The 23,197-nt window shown below is 34.2% G+C and overlaps 3 pseudogenes; 1 reads left to right on the top strand and 2 right to left on the bottom strand.

Annotated features, from left to right (window-relative positions):
• The first annotated feature begins 1,769 nt into the window (after positions 1 to 1,769).
• Positions 1,770 to 4,269, top strand: LOC120169437 (annotated as a pseudogene).
• A 4,291-nt stretch (positions 4,270 to 8,560) lies between these two features.
• Positions 8,561 to 9,633, bottom strand: LOC120169895 (annotated as a pseudogene).
• Positions 9,634 to 10,532: 899 nt separating this feature from the next.
• On the bottom strand, positions 10,533 to 12,033 carry LOC120169894 (annotated as a pseudogene).
• Positions 12,034 to 23,197: the final 11,164 nt, after the last annotated feature.

The following is a 23,197-nucleotide window of genomic DNA, read 5'->3' as shown; positions in this document are numbered from 1 at the left end:
ATGTGGGAAGTTCACCGGTATTGGCTGGGAATAATCCAACAGGCGACCAAAATTGCACGGAAAATTTACATAGATGAGAAATAAGGTTAAATTATAGCCTTGATCCTTTTACTATGATCAAATTAGAGATTTAGGTCCTACAATTTATTTATTCAATGTCATTGATTGGTCTGACTAATTAAATATTTTTTGAATTAATCATTGATATCCGATCTATAGACCGACTAATTTATATCAGGTATTACAGAGGCAAGAGGACATTCCCAACCCAGTTTGCTGCATTCGCAAACACCATAATTTGAACCCTTAACGTTGCTTAAAGAATCTAATAACTCATCCCACTAGACCAACTGATTGTTGGTGACTAATTAACTATTTTAATTAGGATTAATGAATAAATAAGTGCTTGAAGTATACCCTTTGTTAACAATAGGTGTCTAAATAAATTTTTGCTCAAAATAGGTGTCTATCGTTTTTCCGTTACACTTTTAGATATCTATGTCGTAATGGTTATTAAATTCTATTGTCAACTGACATGTGTCATCCTTATATTTTTTAAAAAAATTCATTATTTTAAAAAAATTATTATTCTGAATAAATATCTATCTTTTTCTATCTTTCACAAAACACCCTAAAATCATAAAACTCCAAATACCTCAAATCCCTCCCTACTGAAGTCCAATAAACCCATCCCACCAACGATGAAACCCACTACCAACCATTCTTAACCCAAATTTCGTGATCGATTTACGATAATTTATGGTGATTTTCGACCGACAACTAATTTTGAGTGACAACAGGGGATTGACCAGCAGTGGAGTTCGACAACCGATAGGTATATGATTAGGGACAATGACAACGATTGACAAAAGAGTTGGATGACTTGAATTTAAGAATAACATGGATTTTTTTTAAAAATTTATTTAATAGAAAAAATATTAGACATTTAATTTCAATAAAAAATTCTTTAAAAACTTAAAGTTAAATTTAGATATAGTTTAAATATTTATTTTTGTATGTTAAACATTTTAATTAATATGACAAGTTCAGATGGGTAGTTTAAGAAAAAAATTACATTTTAAAGTATTTTTAAGAAAAAACACAAATAAATTATTTTAAATTATATAATCACACTTAAATTATTAGTTATTTTTTATTAATATGGTACAATGTAATATATATCAAATAATTATCAACCACTTGATTGAATGCTCATATCTCTGAAATTTTTTGTGCTCGAACCTGGAACATTAAAGAATAATAACAATTCATTTACCATCGATGTTGCTTAGTTTGTGTAATTATTAATTAATTAAATTAAAAGATATTGATGCATATACCCAAACATTCATTAGTTAATTATTAATTTTTTACGCAAACCAAACGATTTCAATTTAAAAGAATTGTTGGTATTATTTGAGGTCTCAGGTTCAAGCATCATGATTCATAAATGTCAAGGGTATGAACGTTCTATGTTAAATGATTGAGAATTATTTTAAACAAATACTATCATATACTTACCACATATTAATAAAAAGTTATAGTTTTTATGTTACTAAAGAATAACACTATAACAAAACTAAAATTAAATTGATAAAATTAATATTTTAATAAAAACAGTTAGTTAATTAATTAAACTAAATAATAAAATTATCAAGATAGAATTTAAAATACCAAAACCATAATTTTACCCAAAAAGAAAATAATCAAAATTGAGAGTCCAATAAGATAATAAATCCATGAAAAAGTAAATTCCACAAAATAGACCCACACCTTCTCTCTTTCAAAATTCCAGGTTCAGACAAAATTCTCATCAGCTGCCTTACAAGACCACCACCCCACTTTGCATCTAATTATTGAACCTCCCCCTTTCCCTTTCTATCCGCCAATAATAGAAACCCTCCTCCCCATATCCGCCGTCTACGCCACCGCCAACGCCAAACACTAACCTTTCTTTATTTTTACTGAACAAAAAAAAAGTACCAAGTTTTGTTATTGCTTTAGCTAAACTTTTCCCGGATTTCAAAAAAGGATTTTTTTCCCTTCATATTTTGTGTGTGAATTCTGCTGTTTTTGTTGGGGTTTTAATTAGTGGAAGTTGATAATGGAGTTGCCGGAGAATCCTAATAAGGATATTAACGGCTACGAATCGGCGGAGAAAATAATCATACGTTGGATTCGACTGTATCGGAGGAAGCAAGAGAGAAAATGATATTCGAAACGGATCGTTACGAAGCCGATCTTACCTACAAGCTGTCGATGAAATCCAACGGTTCTATCCAACGCCTCAATCTCGAACAACACCAACGCCGCCGACGTCGATGACCAGTCAAAAGTCAACTCCACGATCCAAATCGCCATGGCTCGTCTTGAGGACGAGTTCCGCAACATCCTCATGACTCACTCCGCCGCTTTGGAAACTGATTCCCTTTTCGATCCCTCTTCGTCTTCATTTTCAGCGCCTTCTCACCACGAGCTCGAAGAAGACGATAGCGTAAGCAACGAAGATAGCAGTCACAACGATCTCCTTCAGCTTAAGCACTGTGAATCATCGGATAGCTCCACTTACCGATCTACGAGCAGTATCCGAGAAGTGGATCTGATGCCGGTCGAAGCGGTTTGCGATTTGCAAGCGATTGCGACGAGGATGATCTCGTCTGGGTACTTACGGAGTGCATTCAAGTGTACGGAAGCATCAGGAAATCGGCCATCGATTCGAGTTTTCGGAACTTGGAATCGAAACTCAGTATAGGAGACATCCAAAGGCTTGAATGGGAAGCTTTGGAGAGTAAAATCCGGCGGTGGATTCGAGCTGCCAAAGTTTGCGTTCGGATTTTGTTTGCCAGTGAGAAGAACTTTGTGAGCAAATATTCGAGTGTGTTGGTACGGATATTGATGACGCTTGTTTCATGGAAACAGTTAAAGGGCCAGCAATTCAGTTGTTTAACTTCGCTGAAGCCATAAGTATAAGTAGGAGGTCCCCTGAGAAGCTTTTCAAGATACTCGATTTACATGATGCTTTGATGGATTTGTTGCCTGATATCGAGGCGGTTTTCGATTCAAAATCATCGGATTCCATTCGAGTTCAGGCTGCCGAGATTTTATCCAGGTTAGCCGAGGCTGCTCGAGGGATTCTCTCCGAATTCGAAAGTGCGATTTTAAGAGAGCCCTCTAGGGTGCCTGTCCCTGGTGGAACCATCCATCCTTTGACTAGGTATGTGATGAATTATATCAGTTTGATATCTGATTATAAACAGACTTTAATTGAGCTCATAATGTCGAAACCATCAACGGGTTCGAGGTATTCCGGTGATCAATCGCCCCCCGGATATGGAGTTTGCTGAGTTGGAAGGGAAAACTCCTTTAGCTTTGCATTTGATTTGGATTATAGTCGTTCTGCAATTCAATTTAGAGGGGAAGTCCAAGCATTATAGAGATGCTTCTTTGGCACATTTGTTATCATGAATAATGTCATTATATTGTTCAAAAGGTTAAAGGGTCACCTGAGTTGCGGGAAATGATCGGGGATGATATTTGAGGAAGTTGACCGGGAAGTTTAGGCAGGCGGCAACGAGTTATCAGAGAGCTACTTGGGTGAGTGTTTTATATTGTTTGAGAGATGAAGGGTTGCATGTGAAGGGGAGTTTCTCTTCTGGTGTGTCGAAGAGTGCATTGAGAGAAAGGTTTAAGACTTTCAATGCCATGCTTGAGGAGGTTCATAGGACTCAAGCGACATGGTTGATACCCGATACTCACTGAGGAGGAACTAAGGATTTCTATATCCGAGAAGTTGATCCCGGCTTATAGGTCATTTCTCGGGCGTTTCAGGAGCCATATAGAGAGTGGAAAGCACCCGGAGAATTACATCAGTATTCAGTCGAAGACTTGGAAACTGCTGTGTTGGATTTCTTCGAGGGATACCCACCATCTCACCAGCACTTGAGGAGGAGATCTCAGTGAAGTTGGGATCTGAGGTAAGATGAGACGAGTTTTGCCATGGTAGAAACTAGGAGAACATTCTTTCAATTTTTGCAGGGTATTTGGGCAAAAAATGGTGCATGCTGGACCTGGGCTGCCCCGAGCTCTCCAATTCGATTAAACGACACTGATCTTGTTGCTTCCTCATCCTGTGGAAATGGTGCCTGAATGCTTTCTGCACTGTAAGCATTATGTTGGTTTGTTACCACGTTCTAGATTTGCTCCATTTGTTCATATGGCTTATTGTTGTATTTGTAATTTAGAATTTTGTATGCGTTTGCTTTTACCATTATTAATATGATATGAAAGCATTTTTTTAGGCATCCTTGACTGTTCCCCAAAGTTAAATTCAACATATTTTCCTCAAATTGAAATGTGATGTTAGAACCTGCAAGGTTTGTTACTCTTGGAAGATCTTTAGAGGTCATATCCTCGTTAGACACGGGTACTTGATGAAAAATGAAAGTCCGAGTAACATGAACCATCCCAAAATAGCCGGCCATGGGTATTAATATAAAAAGCATGCCATATGTTGTCTTTTCCATTTGTCACCTATAACAGATAAAAAACTCAACTAAATTAAATAACTGATGAACAAAAATACAAATAAACAATCTGAACAGCTGACTCTTTTGTTGTAATGATTGGCTTGCCATATCCAGGTTGATACCATTGTAGTTTCAAAGAAAATTTCTTGTCACTCTGTTTCTCTTCTAAATCCATTTGATGCCATTACTGCCCTGCAATGGTCTGGCCTCTGTCGTGCTTCTAAATCTTTCGTAGGCGTTGGCGATGGTTTTATGAGTCAGATTAGTTTCGTCTTTGTCAAAATCTTCATTACCGTCATTGGAGTAAGCGTACCTGTTAAAGATCAACAACCGACCACCAATGTGTAAGTTGGATGGACACGAAAAAAGAGTTCTCCCAGTTCCAAATCGGAACTGAAAACACAGCCCAAGGCTTAGACCTCGACAATATAGATCTTACCGAGTCGAATTTCGAGAGGGCGTCCAAAGATCACAGATGATGCATAGCATAGAAAACGATAAGAGATGCCAAAAGGCCGGGATGATCCAGCATTCTGCCACTGCTCATTGTAAACATCGTTAGACTTGAAATAAGCTGAAAATACAGTTACGAAAGTTGTAAGATACCGGTGGTTTGACAACAATGGCATTTCACATTACTCTGTCTGTAACACCCCCAACCCGTATCCGACCCGGATACGAGTCCGAAGTGTCACATTGACTTTTCAAACCTTGACTCTTAAGAAAAATCCGGGAAATTTAAAACTTATTTAAATCAAAATAAAGACTTTATCAGAGTGCTCGTACTTAATGACTTATTACATGCCAACACTTTATACATAACCAAATACATACTTTGTCAAATATTTCTGATCTGATCTTTGGTAAGGAAACTGACCTGTCTTGCTCCGCATCACTCCTTACTTCTCGAAACCTACGTGTGAAACAATCACACGCTAAGTCGAAGACTTAGTGAGGCATAACAACTTAAATGCACTTTAAAACATATTTGATACATGCATGTTCTGTTCTATCATGTTATAGCAATCCATGCATTTTTCATATCGTATAAAATCATATCAGATTAATTGCAGTAAATACATACATACCATAATTCATCATTAACAGTTTATATAATCACATACTTTCAATCAAACACTATCACACACAACATAATATCATTTCTATAGCATTTATCATACCACTAACTTATATTTGTTCATATCTCTGGATTAACCCATGTACATATGTGAGAACTATCGATATGTGAGTCTATAGAGGTTGTGCACTATGCTGTCACCACAGCTCATATAAATGCACCGAAGTGCCCCGTAGAATTGCCCGTAGTGCCATAATGATGTCCATAAGGACCACATAGAATTCTTTAAGAATCATATACATATGCTAGGGATCAAGTATGTGTCTTTCCAGACTTCACACATGTTCCAAAGAATATACATATGTCCCAAGAAGCGTAGAATTGCACCGTAGTGCCATATAATAATGTCCATAAGGACCACATAGAATTCTTTAAGAATCATATACATATGCTAGGGATCAAGTATGTGTCTTTCCAGACTTCACACATGTTCCAAAGAATATACATATGTCCCGAGAACGCGTAGACCCTCGACTCTTGGCATGCCAACTATACCCCTAGCTCTCATGACACATAACATGGGCGTTATCATTTATTCATTTCAAATATTCATAAACTTGTAATTCACTTCACATATCACTTATCACATAGCTTCTTTCATATGATCACATAGTCACGTAGTCACTTACACGATCATTTCCATATAATTCACATGTCACATATGTCATGTTTTCATATAATTTCATTTCTCACCCAATCACCTTTATTCATGTACACACTCATCATATCTTGTTCACATATGATCATATACTTCATAACAGATATGAACACTTTCACGTAGCTTATAATCATAGGTTTTGTCTCATAACATATACTTGTTTTCACATATATTTCATATCAATTCTTATACCATCACATAATTCCTTTAACATACATAACATATCATGTAACATTATAATAATACTTATAAGTCATATCACTTAGAGCACAATACTTATAGTCACATGCTATATCTTATCTTATGCCTTTAGATATATATATATATATTCACATGTTCAGGTAATCCACCATTTCATCACATAATTGTGTATTCTATAACTCATCATTTCATTTCATATCTATCTATATATATATCCTCAAGATTATCCTAATATAAATCATATAACACTCTTATTTCGTATTCATATTCATCTAGGGCAGACTTATAAACATATCTCACTTCTATTATTTCTCTATATAATCTAATATGTTTACTTAATTCAATTTCATATAACTCCTATAATCTTCTCATATAACTTCATAATTTTCTATCATACCCATGTGTTATATTTTTATTAAACATAATCTTCCCATCTAGCTTATCTTATGTTCTTATCATTTATGTTCAAATCTCCTAGTTAGTGTACTATTCTCACTTCATCCTATAGATCAATTACCCAGCTTATTTCACTTATCATATAATAATAATATTTTACTATGATCACATAGTTTATATCTCATATAATTCATAACCTTTCTTATGGAATTACTTATACTTTATCATCCAATAAAAGAACAGATCATCCATATCATCAAGCATACATACATGCATATTCCACTCATGCCTTTAATCATGAATTCATGTAACACTTTGGAAATAGATCTTACTAGTCAATTCCAATCTCTTATCTTCCCTTGATCGATCTTACTTGCCAAACGTTCCGGAATTGCTTTATGCGTAGAATCTACATAAATGTACATTTCGAGACATCATTAGATACCTACACCTTGTAATTGGATACTAGCAACTTAAACGAACTTATAAACCCATATTCCCAATTTTCCTTTAGGGGGAATCGGTTCCCCCCTATGGGGGTATCGGTTCCCCCATGACATACGGAAATTCTTGTTCGTTTGAAGGGGTATCGTTCCCCTTGAATGGGTATCGATTCCCCTTGCCCAGAAATCATATTTTCAACCCGAAAATTACTTCATTCCTCTCAAACACTTCATATATCTCCTTTTCATTCTTAACTCTAGTACACATACTTAAACCAATCTATATTCATTTTTTCATCTTAAACCTCAAAATCCTATATTCCATACGAGATTCAAAAATACCAAATTTTCAATGTGTTCTATTCCAATTCTAACACTTATACTCTAATTAGATTGATGAACTCAAATCATCCTTAGAATTTCAAAACCTTTCTATATCAAAACTTCATTTCTAATCTTTTAATAGAAATTCCTTTCTAATTCTCCCTTGATGTTTTAAGTTATACAAGCTTCCTTAAGCTTATATAACCCCCAAAGATTCAAAACCAACTTATAAATTCCAGAAATTAACAGTTAAAAAAATCAAACTTACCTTAAGCTGGAGCTACGAGAAGAAGAAGAAGAGCAAGAAAAGGCTTCCAGAACTCTCCCAAAACCCACGTATATCACCTGTATTTAAAGGAAATACAAATATCCTTTAATCTGAAAACTAAATTACCCCTTTAATTATCCATCTATGCTATTCAATCCATCATCAAAATTCTTTACTTAAATCCCAACACTTTTAACTTATTCAAAATTGAGCACACAGTTTCCAAAATTTACATTTAGTCACTGATCCGGCTTTGGGGATGTTACACGTCTCATACTTCCTATTCTAAAGATGCAAGATTGCATAATGCTTATTCGAAAGCTGAAAGATAGCATCGAAAATAATGGATTCGACTACCTCGTAACACGTCCAACCCACTGATACGATAATGGCTACTACCAGTGCATGAACTTCCTGTATATATCCAGTTTACCATCATCCTTCTAGCCTGTTGCACCAATATACCATTGTTAAACTTTCATCTAGAATTTCAAAAGATGAGATAAACTCAATAATCGAATGCATGTATGAATACTGCAATTATTTGAAAAAGTTGAAGAAAAAATACCTGAAGTTTATTTAAAGTGCAGAGAGAGAAGTAAATATTCAAAGAATGAAGAAGGCATCTAAGATTGCGACGGGAAGAACCAAAAGTCTCTCCTTTCCCGAAAGATCACTCACTGCACCGGCATTTTCCACCAGTTCAAGAACTTCGGATGCCGGAAAGAAGGTTATCCAAGCATGATTACCTTTGAGGTAAGCCCGCCGAGGGTCGGCCTCACGACACCGTAACCCATGGAAACCATCAAAATAATAATCCGTGAACTGTACGTTTGATAGTACCGAAGGTAACAGCCCACACGGTGATGCCGACAGGCCTGATACCATTCTCACTGAACTCGGCATAATCGAAATACCAAAGCCATCTCAAGCATGCCAGCGTTATCACTAATGTTATACAGTTCTGCAAAGGAAGTACATCTCTCCAAAATCTTGCATATTGCGAGAACCAAAAGATTCCAAGGATCACGAAAGCAAGCGACATGAACATGTAGAAGTTCATCGCGGCACCATTCGGCCGGGTAGATAGCCGGTAGGATTTTTCCATACAGTCTTCCCCTCCACAGTCAAACTTTCAGGTTTGCATCACAGTGAATTTAGTACAAGTTATACATCCCGGTTTTAGTAACCTTTATAGACCTATATCTCAATTTTGCAACCTCATCATCTTCCTTAAAGCAACACCGAACACTTTGGGCCAGTTCGGAGTCGCGGTGGAAGGGCGATAAATAACTTCACCTTCCAAACAAAAACCGAGTTTCGCAAGATCGTGCAACAAACAGCTCTTGACCCCCATAAGCTGAACCCCCAATCGTCCCCTATCTTCCACCTCGAAAAGAACTGCTTGTATCGGCTTCGTGCTAAAGTTAGCCGATTCTTTCGGTCTACAGAATGTACCTTCTCGAAACTGGTTCAATATTACACGTTTAAGGCATTCAGAAGAAGAAAACAAATGAGGAACATCTTCAATGTTTAACAGTCTTCAGACACCTAAATACAATCAATTGACACTTAACAAGTTTGTTGATGGAACAAGAGGGTTACCCTTCTGATTTGGGAAGGTTCTCCCGAGAACAAAAGACTTCCCTCATAACTTCCTCGAAGGTCGACTGCGGCATCCGCCCAAACTAGGAGTGAACGACATAACCCTCTTTTTTTAGATCAACGAAGTTCAAATTCAGCAGAATCCTAGCTTTGAAAGAAATTTGACCTTTTGTTTCTGGGTACTAAAAGATTCAATCTTTTTATTTTGTTTCAATTCAAGAACAGAACTTCAACAATACTAATTTCAGATCCTTAGTCCTAAAAGTTCTCAAATCCCACACAATTCAGCCAAAGCACCACTAAACTATCAACAGAATCAAGAGATCTAAAAGCTAAAATTGCATACAAAGGGGGGGGGGAGAATGAAGAACTTACCGATAGAGTCACCGATAGTGGAAGTTACATTTGGGGGTTAGACAAAGAAGAGTAAATGCCTTCGCTGCCGCCATGGACGACGAATGCATTGCTTTACTGACGAATTTCACACCATTGTATTCATGGACCAAAGCTTCACCGATGGAAACAAGCAGAAGCACAAAGGGTAGAAAGAAAATGAATTTAGAAGCTTCAACATTGCCAGTAAACGAAAACCTGTAACTTTGATAAGAAAAAATTGAGAAAAGATGGAAACTTTGGTTGGATCTGCTGATTTGCAAAGGTAAGGTAATTTTTTGTTCTAAAGGAGCAAGTAAACTGTTGTAAAATATACTTTTTTATCAGGTGCGATGGAACGGAAGCTGGCAAAGATGAAGAGGATTCAATCCTGACCTTTAGATGTTTGACTCTCTGGATTTAATTCAAGATCATTTTTTATTAATCATTATGAATTAGTGAATTAATTTGGTTTATTAACTTGGAAAAGTTCTTCACATGAAACCTTTTGATCAATTCATTGGAACTCAAAGCAGCATTATTTGTACAATCAAAGTAATCCACAGGACCAAGTCTCAATAATCTCTTATCAATTGTTCACTTAATTCATCTTACACAAGGTGAACTTAAAGAAGAAAAATTGAATTCTAGCTGTGCCAGTGCTAATATAGATATCCTCCATTGCAGATATCTCAGAAAACATGGCTTGCACTGCCTCCACAAAAAATCATGTCAAAAAGTGAAGCACAGCACTAATGCAAACAGAGATTCTTGTCTGAAATCATACACCCTTTTCTTCTTTGTCCTGTAATAAGTTTGATCCACCACATAGATTTTATCCCTTCCTCCAAAAGTCCGTTTATATCTCTAGAACATATCTGCAATATCAAAAACCAAGTGATTAATATATGTATGTTGCGTGTTTTGGATAATATTAGCTATATCATGAAAATCCCAATAGGAACTTACATTCAGAATCTGTCTTCACCCATTTACCTCCATCTTACTCTTTCTCTCCTGTATCATCTGGATTCTTTTGCTTTTTGGGTGATTGCTTGTCCTCCAAGTATTTCTTGTGGACGTGCTCGATTCTGGTTTTGATTGTAAATCTTCTTGTGAAGCATTACCCCAAAAGCTATATCATAAATCAATCATCTCAATCATTATTCAAAAGTAAATGAAGTTTTAAATACAAAAACAATGTTTGATCCTAATTATTTGTACCTTCTCCATTCTTGATTCTTGCAGTGTATCTCTCAAGCTAGGTGCAGGTGAAAATCCACTTGAACAAACAAACATCTTCTTCAGAAGTAAGAAATCGTTTCTTACCAATGGCTTTTCTTGTTATCTTCACCGCATATGTCTTTGCATCTGCCGAGGATAACATGATGGTTGATTGATGTCTTCCTCAAATCGATCCCCGAATCGCTGCAAACCGCATTACTAAACCTCTGTCAACTTCCAAGCTTGATGGACAATTAAGGAACCTATCCAAAGGTAAACTCGCCACTTCCTTTTTCGAATCGAAGTTTGGTTTTCGGGACAAGAGTTTGGTTAGTTCCTTTTGTAATTGCCTGACTTCCTCGATCTTAAACTCTTGTAAATCATCGGACGAAGACGGTTCCTGATCTCGAATATCGGAAGGTTCTTGTTGAATGATTGTTTGGGATTGATGATTTTCTTTAAAGTCATTGTTACCAAATGTTCCTATTGCTAACAATCCGTTAGGCCAATCACTGAACTCCTCTCTAGGCTCTTGCTTCATATGATCTACAAGGGAAACACAAAAACAGAACACATTACCGAACTTTTGTAATGTGCCCCTTGATACATAAACCCGTAGGGCTCTCGGCGGACTCGAGGCTCATCAACACTCTTAAAACCAGATAAAGAAAAGACAGAAATGCTTACAAGTTGAAGAAACTGCATTTGATTTAGAGCTCCCAGGTTTCCCATTGAGCTTAATTTGCATCCAACCAAAGAACTGCAATCAACAATGTCATCATTATGCAAATTTGATCTCATCACCACATATACTTCATATCCAAATTGAAAAATCTCCATTAACAGCAAAAAGAAAAGAGTAAAGGACTTACCTTCATTGTTAGAGATGCAGATCAAGATAAGCAAAACAGCTTATAGGGAGCTTTTATGAATTTGAACAAGAAACAGATCTAAAAGCCAATAAGAAACGAGCTTGTAGTATCAAAAAGGGATTAAACTTTGATGAATTTCATGATCATTTTCATTGGTTCAAGTTCCTAGTACAGCGGCCTGGTGCTATCACATTCCCCCCCAACTTAAATACCATCTCTTCACTTAATATATATACCTTGTTATGTATGTATGCATGCACGCATGCATGCATGTATGTATGTATGTACCATGGTAATGGTTTCTGGAACATTCAGTTTCATGGATCCCAAATAGTCCATTAGATCCCCAAAGTGCAGATTTCAAGACAATGATTTCTAGTAAAAGCATGTCTCAAATCTCCATGAATAATCAAACGGTTGAGGGAGTGACACAACGGAGGTTTTGCCAAGATATTTCCCCCCTGAAAAAGGTTTAAACGACGACATCTAGCATGATAAATAAAAAATGTTGTGAACCGTACATGTATGACTTCTATTCATCATGTGTTGGGGGATATGCATGTTGCACCTCTAGAAGCCATTAAAGTAATTGAAGATTACTTAAAATAATACAATGCTTGTAGTGGAGAAGGACAATGTTTGTCAAACAAAGCCCATGCATATGGATATGAAGAGGGTTTGAGTGTGGTTTAAATGATCTATTTCTCTTGTATAATTTGTTTAAGTTATTATTGTTAGGAATTAGAAACTATACAAACTGGCTGAACTCCAATGCCAATCCCATGTTGATTTAGCTGTTCAATAAAATGACTATTTTTTCAAATTATCTTATTTGTTACTTGACACCTGTGATAGAAGTTAACTTATCAAAGATGCTGTGTTGATTTCATAGGTTCTCGTTTCATAGTAATACCTCTAGATGGGGAGTAAGTCATTCATCCATAGATTGATTTTGTGTAAGGAGTTTTCAAACTCTTTAAAACACCTAGATAACTTCATTGGGAATAAGAACCAAAACTTTTTTTTAAAAAAACTAGTTATAAAAAATATAGTTCATGTATTTGTAACATCCCAAATCAGGGTCAGTGACTAAATTGTAAATTTTGAAAACTATATGCTCGGTTTCAAAACAAGTTAAAAGTTCAAGGATTAATAGAAAATTTTAGTGTTAGATTAAATGGTATTTTGGAAAGTTTGAAGGGTATAATGGTAATTCCATAAGAAGATTTTTATTTCTCCTTTATATAGGAGATGTCACGTGGAAAGGGATGAAAAATAGAAAAGTCTGGAGACTTGGGTTCAACCTTCTTCTTCTCTTCCTAAGCTCTATGGCAAGGTAAGTTTAATTTCAACTGGTTAATTCTTGAGTTTTAAACTTAATTTGATTCTTGGGGTGATAAGAAAGATTATTTAGAGATTAAGCAGTTGAAACTCCAAATGAATGAGTTATGAAGGATTAAATGTGAAGAGTTTTAAGTGAATTTTTGAAATAGAGGGAGTTATTATTTGTGAAGTTGAATTTGACTTGTCAATGGTTAAATTAAGAGATTTGGAGTGATAGAATTGATTTAGAACATATAGAAAATTTGGTGATTCTTGAATGCTATGTGGAGGAGTGAATTTTTAAGTTAAGAGGTATTGAATGAAATTAATTAGTTTAGTATGTATATGAAAGTTAGGAATATTAAGGTAGTGAAATATGAAGTGTTGAGCTGAAAATGAAGTGATTTCAAGCTCAACAGTGATTTCTGGGCTAGGGGAATCGGTACCCATTCAAGGGAATCGATACCCCTCAAAACCAGAATTTACAGAATGTCATGGGGAACCGATACCCCCACAGGAGGGAACCGATTCCACCCTAAAGGAAGAAAAGAATATTGTTATTAAGTTCGTTTAAGTTGTTAGTATCGAATTACAAGATGTATCTAATAATGTCTTGGAAATATAATTATTAGATTCAGAGCCTGAACGAGTTCCGAAATCATTATCAAGTAAGATCGATAAAAGGGAAAGATAGAGATTGTATTGACTATGAGGCCAGGTGAGTGCATACTAGTAACATGTAGTGTTTAATGGAAATAAGACTTGCGATGAGTCATTTCCTAGAGTAATAGCATGAAGTCATGAACATGATTATGTGTTTGTTGATTATATGTATTACATTAATTGTATGTATGCATGACTAAAGATATTGATATGCTTTATATATATTATATGATTTGTGTAAAACGCTATTATGTAATAATAGAATAACATGAAATAAGTTGTATGATAAAGACATAAGACTGAAATGAATATGTGAAATAATCTACAAGTTAAGAATCATTGATATATATATGAATATAAGATAACCAAGTATAAGTCATATTATATGGTATAAGTGATACATGAGAAATGTTAAGAGACTCTACGAGGATAGTAAATTTGAGGGCATAAACATAAGTAATGATACATAAGTTTATAGGGAAGATTTATATACTTAAAGGAAACTACAGTTTATGAATTATAAAGTGAAGAATTACAAAACTTTATGAAAGAGTATTATAGAAGTCATGGGAAATTGAATTAAATAAATAGATAACTAGATATATGATTTATGTGAGTGAAAGGGGAAGTGAGATGTAAGTAGAACTATGTATAGGATAGAATGAGACTATTTGAACTTGTAGTATAACTTTATAAAGGAACTTAGGTAAATCATTATATACAATTATAGAGCATTGCTATGCAAATTATATTAAATAATATGAGTATATGAGTAAGTTTATAGGTTATTGATAGGACATATAAGGTTATATAATGTATGATAATATGAAAAAGTGAACTAAGTTTAATGATGTTGAACCGTATGAGTAGAAGTTATGTGATGATAAGTAACAATTACATGATTACAAGATATGATACTTGACATGAGATATATGAAGAAAAGTATATGTCATATGAAATATATATGATTATGTGATTATATGGAAAAGAATACAATTGTATGTGATAAGCTTTGTGATATGTAAATCATGAAATGTTCTACGCGTAAGTGAATCATGTGTCTATATGTATATGTGATATGTGATTATATGACAATGAGTATGTGAAAGAACTATGAGACTATGTGTATTGAATGTATGTTAACATAAATATTAATGCCCATGTTATGTGTCTTGAGAGCTTTGGGGTATATTGGCATGCCAAGAGTCGAGGGTCTACGCGCTCCTTCGGGATATATAATATTCTTTGGAACATGTGAAGTCTTGTGAGACACATACTTGATCCCTAGTATATGTATATGATTAAGGAATGATATGGTCCTTATGGACATTATTATATGGCACTACGGTGCATTCTACGCGGCACTCTGGTGCATTCTACGTGGCACTTCGGTGCAATTATACGAGCTGTGGTGACAACATTAGTGCACCCTCTATAGACTCACATATCTATGGTTCTCAAATGTGTACATGGATAATAAAGGAAATATATAAAAACCTTGCATGATATGTGTGATTTGTAATTTTTATGGTGTGAGTATATTGTATGATGATGTATATAGCTTGGTTAAGAGGAATTGTGCAAGAACATATGAAAAAAAGATAAAGAACGAAAATAAGACTAATAAAGAGATAAAAATAAATACTACATATGATTTACATGTTTGTGCTATGAAACCTGTTATAAGATGTGAATGTGTGTACAAGTGGATAGTGGTTGTATGACAGAATGTATGATTTTGTATGATATAATAAGTATAAATTATGAATGCATTAGTGTGGTCATATTTTTTATGCCTCACTAAGTCATCGATTTAGCGTGTGAGTTTCACACGTAGGTTCCGGAAAGCTAGAAGAAAAGTGAAGAGGAGCAAGACCGGTCAGTTACTTCTTACCGAAGATCAGATCAGAAAAGATGCTTTGAATTAGAGTATTCTGTATATTGAATATTGGCATGTACTAATTGATTGAGTTAACAAACCGCTGTGACTTTATGAAAGTTTTAAATTTTCTCGAGTTTTGTCAAGAGTCAAAGTTTGAAAAGTCAATGTGACACCTCGGACTCGTATCTGGGTCGGGTACGGTTGGGGTTACATTTGGTATCAGAGCTAAGGTTTAGCCGATTCTAGGCTTAAACCGAAGTCAAAGGAGTTTTAAAGATGTGTACATGCCAACATAGAGTGAAAATTTCTGATCTGATAGTGTAAGGAGTGTGTTGTCTTACTAATAGAATAAGATTAATTTAATATAGTATAAATCTGATCGTGATAATTCTGAAATAAAGGGAAGGTGATATTCCTGATTGTTATAGCTATTTATCTGCCCTGGCCAGACAGGATGAAGAACGGACACCTCAGAAATTGCCTAGTAAGATCAAAAGTTGATTTCAGAAAGCTGAAATCATATCTGAATAATGATAGAAAGTTTTCATTGTTTTGAATCAAAAACACGATATGAAGTAGTTTTGTTATTTCGTGGATAAGATAGAATATGGTGAACAAGTGTCACCATAAGAACGCTAAAGAGTTTCCACTGTTTTGAAGTGAAGAAGTTAGAAGAAGTAGTTTAGTTACTATGTGGAGAAGTTGAAGTATAGTGAACAGATGTTAACATAAGAATGATAAAGATTCATGGATGTGGTTATTAGTTAGAGAATTCAAGAATAAGTGCATCAGTGACAAGCGTATAAGACATATAGAGTCAGAGCTTATGAGGTTGAAACAAGATAGTACCGTGTATAAGAGTGTGGCTATTATAAGGGCTTGTATTCTAGATGGAAAGGGTTAGCATTGGCTAACTAGATGAAGTGATGGAAAATATATTGTAATTATAATATTTTGAGATATTGTCAGGATAAGATAACCAAATATAAAGTGGATCTGGATACAGTTGTATTTTGATCATAATATGTGATAGTGAAGAAGTGAGGATTCATATGTTTGAGTAAAGATAAGGATTGATAAGAAGAGTTTAAGAATGTGTCATCAGTGATCAGTTTATAAGATAAAGGAATTAGAAGGTTGTGTTGGAACAACATAAATTGTATGGTGTATGAATAATATGGATTTGATAAGTAAGTAAATTGCACTGGTTGGATTTCAACTGAGAAGATGAATATGAGTAGTTTGATTAGGGCTTATGCCCTAAATTGAAGCATTGTTATTGATTAATTGTAATAGTATGGATAAAGAGTTATAAGATTGAAGAAAGGATAAAGTTAAGTTAATCATGTATGATGTGGATTGGATATGGTTTTGATCATATAGATGATGTAGGCAAGGAAAAGTATTTGTATGTTTAAAATGAGCTTTGAGGAAGAAATACAAGTACAAGAGATGGTAAGAATGAGGTTCTGTATAAGTAAAGTCGATTATCAAAGTTATGAAGATGCGATGAAGATCAGTAATCAGAGATAAGTATAAACGATATGAAAAGAGTATGAGAGCCTGAAGAAAAGATGTGATCTATGTTATAAGGAGATTTTGATTTGATGGAATGAAAGAATAAAGGGGCTAGGAAAGACAAAGATGGAGTTTAAAAGATCCGTATGACAAGAGGTATTTTGAGATATAAGTTATAAGTTTGATATTGAAATGATACAATTTTCAATTATTAAAAGAACGAGAATGGGTGATTATTCTTTGAACAAATACATAAGGGTTATATGAAAAGATTGTATGTATAGTAATACATACAAGGATTAAGAAATAAGTAAAAGCTTGATTTATGTGCAAAGCACATAGAGAATGATGGAAAAGATCAATTGATCTATAATAGTGAGGATTAAGGATTTGGGGTTGATGTCTATATAATGAATAATATTATTGGACTTATAAAATGTGGATGTATATGAGATTTGAGTTTGGGGAAATTGGTAAGTTTGCTAGCGGTAACAGAAGATTAAGAAGGGAAGAAACATGAATATTAGAAGGCATGATATTATAAGGTATGCAGTGAAAATTCGTTTAAGAAAATTCGAGGACGAATTTTCTTAAAAGGAGGGGAGATTTGTAACATCCCAAATCAGGGCCAGTGACTAAATTGCAAATTTTGAAAACTATATGCTCGGTTTCGAAACAAGTTAAAAGTTCAAGGATTTAAATAGAAAAATTTAAATGTTAGATTAAATGGTAATTTTTGGAAAGTTTAAAGGGTATAATGGTAATTTCATAAGAAAGATTTTTATTTCTCCTTTATATAGGAGATGGCACGTGGAAAGGGATGAAAAATGGAAAAGACTGGAGACTTGGGTTCTACCTTCTTCTTCTTCTCTTCCCATAAGCTCCATGGCAAAGGTAAGTTTAATTTCAACTGGTTAATTCTTGAGTTTTAAACTTAATTTTGATTCTTGGGGTGATAAGAAAGATTATTTAGAGATTAAAGCATTGAATCTCCAAAATGAATAGTTATGAAGGATAAATGTGAAGAGTTTTTAAGTGAATTTTGAAATAGAGGGTTATTATTGTGAAGTTGAATTTGACTTGTCAATGGTTAAATTAAGAGATTTGGAGTGATAGAATTGGATTTAGAATATATAGAAAATTTGGTATGATTCTTGAATGCTATGTGGAGGAGTGAATTTTTAAGTTAAAGAGGTATTGAATGAAAATTAATTAGTTTAAGTATGTATATGAAAGTTAGGAATATTAAAGGTAGTGAAATATGAAGTGTTGAGCTGAAAATGAAGTGATTTTCAAGCTCAACATGTGATTTCTGGGCTAGAGGAATCGGTACCCATTCAAGGGAACCGATACCCCCTCAAACGAACCAGAATTTACAGAATGCATGGGGGAACCGATACCCCCACAGGAGGGAACGATTCCCCTTAAATGAAGAAAAGAATATTGGTTTATTAAGTTCGTTTAAGTTGTTTGTATCGAATTACAAGATGTAGGTATAATAATTGTCTTGGAAATGTATAATTATGTAGATTCAGAGCCTGAACGAGTTCCGGAATCATCAGTAAGATCGATAAAAGGGAAAGATAAGAGATTTGTATTGACTAGTGAGCCAGGTGAGTGCATACTAGTAACATGTAGTTTATGGAAATAGACTTGCGATGATCCATTTCCTAGAGTAATATGCATGAAGTCATGAACATGATTATGTTTTGTTATTATGGATTACATTAATTGTATGTATGCATGACTAAAGATATTGATATGCTTTATATATATTATATGATTTGTGTAAAACGCTATTATAATATAGAATAACAAGAAATAAGTTGTATGATAAAGACATAAGGACTGAAATGAATATGTGAAAAACTACAAGTTAAATCTTGATATATATATATATATATATATATATATATATATGAATATAAGATAACCAAGTATAAGTCATATTATGGTATAAGTGATTACATGAGAAAGGTTAGAGACTCTATGAGGATAGTATAAATTTGAGGCATAAACATAAGTAATGATACATAAGTTTTATAGGGAGATTTATATACTTAAAGGAAACTACAGTTTATGAATTAAAAGTGAAGAATTACAAAACTTTATGAAAGAGTATTATAGAAGTCATGGGAAATTGAATTAAATAAATAGATAAAACTAGTATAGATGATTTATGTGAGTGAAAGGGGAAGTGAGATGTAGTAGAAACTATGTATAGGATAGAATGAGACTATTTGAACTTGTAGTATAAACTTTATAAAGGAAGACTTAGGTAAACTCATTATATGATACAATTATAGAGCATTGCTATGCAAAATATATATGAGTATATGAGTAAGTTTATAGGTTATTGATAGGACTATAGGTTATATAAATGTATGATAATATGAAAAAGTGAACTAAGTTAATGATGTTGAACCGTATGAGTAGAAGTTATGTGATAGTAACAAGATTACTGATTACAAGATATGATACTTGACATGAGATATGAAGAGAAAGTATATGTCATATGAAATATTATATGATATGTGATTATATGGAAGAATACAATTGTAGTGATAAGCTTTGTGATATGTAATCATATGAAAATGTTCTACGCGTAAGGAATCATGTGTCTATATGTATATGTGATATGTGATTATATGACAATGCTATGTGAAAGAACTATGACTATGTATGTGAATGTATTTAACATAAATATTATGCCCATGTTATGTGTCTGAGAGCTTTGGGGTATAGTGGATGCCAAGAGGCGAGGTCTACGCGGCCTTCGGGATATATATATTCTTGGAACTGTGTGAAGTCTTGTGAGACACATACTTGATCCTAGTATATATTGATTCTTAAGGAATGATAGTGTCTTTATGGACATTATATGGCAATACGGTGCAATTCTAGGGCACTCCTGTGCAATTCTACGTGGCACTCTGGTGCAATTATACGTGCACTTCGGTGCAATTATACGAGCTGTGGTGACAACATTAGTGCACAACCTCTATAGACTCACATTCTATGGTTCTCACATGTGTACATGGGCTAATAAGAAATAATATAAAAGAACCTTGCATGATATGTGATTGGTTTGTTTTTATGGTGTGAAGTGATATATGTGATATGATGAGTGTATATAGCTGGTTAAGAGGACTTGAGCAAGACATATGAAAAAAAGATAAAGAACGAAAATAAGACTAATAAGAGATAATAATAAATACCTTACATATATTTACATGTTTTGTGCTATGAAACCTGTTATAAAATATGAATGATGTGTGTACAAGTGGATAGTGGTTGTATGACGAATGTATGATTTTGTATGATATAATAAGTATAGATTATGAATTCATTAGTAGTGGTCATATATTTTATGCCTCACTAAGTCATCGCTTAGCATGTGAGTGTTTCACACGTAGGTTCCGAAAGCTAGAAGAAAGTGAAGAGGACAAGACCGGTCTGTTACTTCTTACCGAAGATCAGATCAGAAATGATGTTTTGAATAGATGTATTCTGTATATTGAATATAGTTGGCATGTACTAATTGATTGAGTTAAAAACCGTGTGACTTTAATTTTAAATTTTCTCGAGTTTTGTCATGAGTCAAAGTTTGAAAAGTCAATGTGACACCTCGGACTCGTATCCGGGTTGGGTACGGGTTGGGGTGTTACAATTTTTATATAGTTTAAATATATTATTGTATGCAATAATTACAAAATGTTCTATGAAGATATTTGTAAAGTGAATGAAAATTAAATTTCAAATAAACAGTTATAGTAAATCAATGTTTATACATCATTTATACATAAATCAAAATTATATATAATTTTAAGATATTTTAGATCATTTTAATATGGTATATGTAGAATGAATACTATTAAGTAATATAAATATAAATACTCTTGAAATCATCAATAAAAAAATAAGGATTAAACATAACATACTAGGAGCGCAAATAATGACAAAAAGTTAGACTTAAACAAAATTTACTAATGGCTAATTTAAATTCTAAGTCTTGAACTTAAAAATAATTTGTATAAGTTAAAAATCTTTAATTTCATCAGATTATGTCATTGAACATCTATTATTAATAAATTTAGGTCAAATAGGCTAGTTCTCATTAAATATTTTTAATATAAAAATTGTATCAACGTATATTCGTGACTAATCTTATAGGTTAATCTAAAGAGAAAATCGCTTCAGTGACCAAAAATGCCTTATAATATACGATTTTAACCAACGTTTTTTGGATTTGCCAAAATGACTAACAAAATTGCAATGCGAAATAAAAATTGCAACGCGATCTCCAGAATCGCAAATCAGTTCCCAGAATCGCAACGCAAATATGAAAATCGGAACGCGAACATATAAATCGCAACGCGATTCTGACTATCGCAACGAGTATCCGTAAAATCGCAACGCGTATCCGTAAATCGCAACGATAATACGTAAAATCGCAACGCGTATCTGTAAATCGCAATGAGAATACGTAAATCGCAACGAGAATACATAAATCGCAATGCGTATCCGTAAATCGCAACGACAATACGTAAAATCGCAACGCGTATCCGTAAATCGCAACGCGATTTTTAAAGCGCCATTATAATCGCTACGCGTATTTTATTTTCAAATTCCAAACACGAATATTAATTATCGGAACACTGAACCGTCCACAGTATATCCCGTAATCGCAACTCATAACCTAAAACCTAAAAAAAATCACAACTCAGTCCCAACTCCATCTCTCACTCTCTACGGCGAAATCCGTCCCCATCTCCGGCGAAATCCCTCACAACCATTCACGGTCAGAAATCCCTCACAATCATTCAGAAATGGAAAATCAACCTCCGAGGGTTATTTTTTAATTTTTTTTTTTGAAATTTTGCATTATTTTAGGTTTTTCATATTGAAATGATGATAAGTTACTGGTAATTTCAAATAGATTAACCAATTCACTTAGATTTCTTATTAAATTCATTCGATTGCTGCCAATACTGCTAAATTGTTTAGTCTTTAACCCTGTGAAGTTAGTATTTGTCTGTGTTTGTCTTTTGGTTGAAGTAATACATCCATTAAAGTTTCAATTTGCAGAAGAAGAATAGTTTCTAAACTTAAAATCGCAACATGAAATGAAATCGCAACACGAAAATGACTATCGCAACACGAAATGACTATCGCAACGAGAGAATCGCAACGCGAAACCAAAATCGCATTGCGATTTTCATTTCGCGTTGCGATTCTCTCGTTGCGATAGTCATTTCCGCGTTGCGATAGTCATTCTCTCATTGCGATTTTCATTTCAACCAAAAGATAAAACAGTTTGCAAATTTAGTTTCAAGAATAAACTACTACTCTTATGTTTATTGTTTTTGGTATATCTTCACAGTGTAGTTTTTGTATATCTAACTTGTTTATTGTTTTTGTAGAAATTTTTTTCGCTTCATTGACATTAGGAATAAAGTTAGCCTAGCCACTACAATTGCTTCGAAGCTTTCACCTGCACAAATTGTTTGAGGAAACTGCTTCGGGTCATGGCTGAGAGTACAACATCTGGGTGGAGATGCTAATTTGACCCATTTGTGGCTTCAGACCATGACTAGCGATCTACCCGACAGTAACAACGTGGGGAAGAGATATGGTTTCATTTTCCACCGGCTATACTTGTTTTGGGCGGAAGGAGTTCTGCTTAATCACTGGTCTATGATTCGGACACGATGATGTAGGCCGGTACACTCATCATATCACCCGCCCATCATGGTTATCCCGGGTTTTCCTGATGAGTCAATA

The sequence above is a fragment of the Hibiscus syriacus genome, unplaced genomic scaffold (assembly GCF_006381635.1).
Source record: "Hibiscus syriacus cultivar Baekdansim isolate YM2019G1 unplaced genomic scaffold, ASM638163v2 tig00111769_pilon, whole genome shotgun sequence".
Lineage (NCBI taxonomy): Eukaryota > Viridiplantae > Streptophyta > Magnoliopsida > Malvales > Malvaceae > Hibiscus > Hibiscus syriacus.
The sequence above is the reverse complement of the archived record's forward strand: the minus strand, read 5'-3'. Positions and strand labels throughout refer to the sequence as shown.